Below are 4,316 nucleotides of genomic sequence, written 5' to 3' on the forward strand. Positions count from 1 at the left end.
TGTAATCCTCCACCAATTAAATTCTCAATAACGTTAGGCCCAACGCTTCAAATATTTACACGTGTTGCATAGACTGAGCCCCCCCTTAAGAGATTAGCCAAAGTGATGAAGGGATGTGTTGGCTAAACCTCTCTTATCGAATGGTTCCTCCTTTCCCAAGGATGAGACGTGTGTTCCTCCCCATTCAGCTTTGCCTTAGTGGCCACGTGGAAGCATCTTATTAATCCACTTAATTGAACAAAATTACACCCCCACAATAAATTATATATATGATTATGGTATCTAATCGAATTTTGAATGGGATGTTATTAGAGTGCTTATTTTGATTTCCAAATCCATATCATAGAGATTGAAATATAAAATTTTATTTGAATCAAAATCCAATATCCAAATATCATGAATAATATTTGATTATTTGAATGCCAATTTGAATTATATCCAGATAACCACCCATTTACAAACCTACTACTTTTCAAATTTCAGGTGTTCAAGATGAGCTATTGATTGAATAAGAAAAAAAAAAAAAATCTTAGTGCATAAATAATAACAAAAAAAAAAAATAAATAATAAGTATAAAAAAGTAATAGACAGAATTAATAATGAAAATTATTAGTCAAAGAGCGTTGGACACAGTGGCCAACATTGTTTTAAAACTCGGTTTCACGTCTCATCTTGTCCATGACAGATATCGAGTTGTCTCGAATGAGTTTTTCGATACATTTGAGACGTCTTGTTCAACAATGAGAAAAATGAACGTGGAGTTTTAAATCTCGTCCGATACATTGACTCGTCCATGCTTGATACCAAGGCAACCCAGGTGATACGTCTCGGTCTCAAATGAGTTTTGAACTCATGGTGGACAATGCATCCCTCCAAGAAGAGTTTTGTTTTGAGTTCAAGGTCTAAGGATTTATCTATACTTACTTGAGTATGTGTATGGGGAATGAAAATCAAAATCCCTCCAATGATGGTCATTAATAAAGATAATTTCTATTGCCCACCAATCTTTTCTAATGCCACCTAAGATGTGGTTGATCTTTCCCATAAAATAACCTACGCCTTTTAATCTTCCCAAATTCCCAAATTCTTAGTTCATAAAAGGTTGGCTAAATTAAGAATACATATTGCAATCAGAATCAAACATTAATTCCACAATGACAAAATAATCCCAGAAATCCGGATGATCCTGATCGTCAATCCCAGTGTCTATTTTATTTTGATCTTAATTTTTGAATGATTGGTAGGTGGGTCCCACCTTGAATAGATATGATAATAGATAATTAAACCGTGTGGATCACACACGCCACCCCTAATTATCGACGTTATTTTAAGGCTCTAGTCAGTCTGCCTCAGAAGTCCCTGTAAATATTAAATACTAGAGAAATTTACCAAACCGATGCACTTTTCATAATTAATTACCAAGATAAACTGTAGTAATTAATTTTGAAAACGGTAATTTTAGCATTTTCGAAATTATTTTATATCACCAAATTAGTAAAAACAGTAAAATAAAATATTTTTTTTCAAAAATACCCTTTTTTTAATTTTGACTGAAATTACGAATTTCCCCTCTTTTTACCGTTGAACGAAGTGCCGTCAAGCAAGATTTTCCCCTCTTCTTACCATCGAGCACAAGTGATCGAAATATTTCCTTGGATTTTGAGTTATTGTGAAGATTGTAATTGTAAATGCATATAAAAAACAAAAAGGGGATTTTGAGTTATTGTGAAGATTGTAATTGTAAATGCATATTAAAAACAAAAAGGGTATTTTCGATACAAAATATTTTCAATTTATTGTTTTTACTGTTTTGGTAAGAAAAATTAATTCCGAAAATGGTAAATTACCATTTTTGGAATTATTTTGTACAGTTTACTGTTTTGGTAAATATTCAAAATTTGGTGCATGTTTTGGTTAATCTGCCTAAATACAATATACCCTCTGTCTTCTTAGCCTCACTGGTGAGAAGCGATTCCTGAAACTGATCTCTTGATTTCTCAGAAATGGCTGGAGTTGTGATTGTCTTTGATTTCGACAAAACAATAATTGATTGCGACAGCGATAATTGGGTGGTGGATGAGTTGAATGCGACAGAGTTGTTCAATGAACTCCTCCCTACCATGCCTTGGAACACTCTTATGGTTAGTTTGATTTCTAATCTACTAATTTTGTTTTTTTTTGTGTTTTTGTTTTTTTGAATCTTTCATGTAATTGGGTTTTTATTTTTTGAAATAACCCGTAGTTTAGATTTTCTCGTAAGTCTGCAAATTTGAAGAAAACCGATGGTTTAGATTTTGATTTTATTTGAGATTTCAATTGGATTTTTAAAGAAAAATTAAAGTTGTTTTATATTTGTTTCAAGTAGAGATGTGTTGGTGCTCATTGTTATGGCTTTTTATTTGTTGATTTGTTGCATTAATGGAAGAGTTGTTGTTCTTGAATCTGTTCAGGATAAGATGATGAAGGAGCTTCACTCACAAGGGAAGACAATCGAAGATATGGCTGAGGTCTTAAAACGTGCTCCATTGCATCCAAGTATAATCTCAGCCATTTAATCAGCCTATGCTCTTGGGTATTTTTCTTAATCCCAATTAATCTTCAAATTTATTTTAATTTTTTGCTAAAAAAATATGGTGCTAATAATGAGTTTATTTAATTATTTCAGATGTGATTTGAGGATTGTGAGTGATGCAAATCTCTTCTTCATTGAGACAATATTGAAACATCATGGTTTGATGGATTATTTTTCGGAGATCAACACAAATCCAAGCTTCATTGATGAAGAAGGGAAGCTCATGATCTCCCCCTTCCATGATTTCACCTTCCCTCCTCTCCTCACGGTTGTGATCTTTGCCCTCCTAACATGTGCAAGGTAATTTAATTGTTAGTTAGATTAATTAATTAAAGGGACTAAGCTAACAAAGACACCCTTTCAATCTTAGTCAACCAAAACCGAAAATTGATTAATTTTTTTCCCCTTTAGGACCCACTTTGTAAAATGCAGGGTATATATGAATTTTAAAAATTAAATTTACATATAGATCAAATTTGAATTATATTCTTTACTTCTAATTTATTAACCCATTTTATGATTTTTTTTCCCTATAGGGTCTATTAATGGAAAAGGATCAAAGCTTCTGTTTTCGCGGAGGGAAAGAAACAATTCATTTATCTTGGAGACGGAAAGGGCGATTACTGCCCGAGTTTGAAGCTTGGAGAAGAAGATCGAGTAATGCCGAGGAAAGATTATCCAGTTTGGGAGCTTATTTGTAACAACCCATTGTTAATCAAGGCAGAGATACATGAATGGAGCAATGGAGACAATCTCGAACAAATTCTTCTTCACCTAATTAAGACAATCATCCATGAAGACAACAATAATAGAAATTTTGCATTAAAATCAATGGATTGCAAGTTTCAGACCATACCAGTCTCTACCCATGAACCCCTTCCTCAAGCTCTTCGAATTCAACTTTAGAAGCTACAAATTTCAACACTAGCAAAGCCAATTATATTTTTCTTTCTTTCTATTTGTAATTGTTTGTATTAGAGTACTTTGTTACATTTAGTTTTACCAAGCTCAAGAAAGAACGTTGTCTACATCATGGATCAATAATGTTGCAAAATATGTGTTTCCCATATCATATGAGAGCTACTATTGCCACACTAACTTTTACTAATACCACACCAATTCCTTCATAAATCACCTAAAAATTGCACATAGTTGGTGTGGCATTAGTAAAAATTGGTGTGGCAATAGCAATTCTCTATCATATTTATCAACCATTTTTTTAAAAGCCCCTATACGTTGGACTTATGTTCCCTCATTTACTTTCATTTGCTAAATTTTTCGATTTAAGAAGTTCACACTAAACCTTTACGATTGAATTATAAAAATGCTAGAGATTAAAAGTTACTCATTAACATGTTTTAGGTAGATCTACCTCCAATGGTACTTTAATTTCATAAGTTTACTTGCTTTTAACTTTATTTACTTTGGTTCATTTTTTAGCAACTTTAAATTTTCTCAAAAATCTATGAAAAGAAAAAAAAAAAAAAGTTTTAATCCCATTTGGTTGAAATAAGTTTTATCCTTTTAGCTTAACTCTACTCCCCCTTTCTCTTGGGTGATAACATCCTCTCAAGTGCCATGTGGCACATGTTATAATTTCAGATTTTTTTTTTTGAGAGTAATTAGGGATTGAGACAGACCCCTCTAACCATAATATATAGAAAAGAGAGAAAAAAAGTTACAATCTCACATAGGGGATCCCAAAGGCATCATCTCTTACAATGGAATTCATCTCAAATAGAAG

At 32.5% G+C, this 4,316-nt stretch overlaps 1 pseudogene across 1 annotated transcript; it reads left to right on the forward strand.

Annotated features, from left to right (window-relative positions):
• The first annotated feature begins 1,964 nt into the window (after nucleotides 1-1,964).
• On the forward strand, nucleotides 1,965-3,605 carry LOC147380735 (inorganic pyrophosphatase 1-like; annotated as a pseudogene). The gene is made up of 4 exons (XR_015175162.1): nucleotides 1,965-2,141; nucleotides 2,451-2,572; nucleotides 2,666-2,872; nucleotides 3,109-3,605. The product of XR_015175162.1 is annotated as an inorganic pyrophosphatase 1-like (transcript).
• The last annotated feature ends 711 nt before the right edge of the window (nucleotides 3,606-4,316 follow it).

The sequence above is a fragment of the Akebia trifoliata genome, unplaced genomic scaffold, assembly GCF_017979445.1.
Source record: "Akebia trifoliata isolate Shusen 1 unplaced genomic scaffold, ASM1797944v1 Contig01042, whole genome shotgun sequence".
Classification (NCBI taxonomy): domain Eukaryota; kingdom Viridiplantae; phylum Streptophyta; class Magnoliopsida; order Ranunculales; family Lardizabalaceae; genus Akebia; species Akebia trifoliata.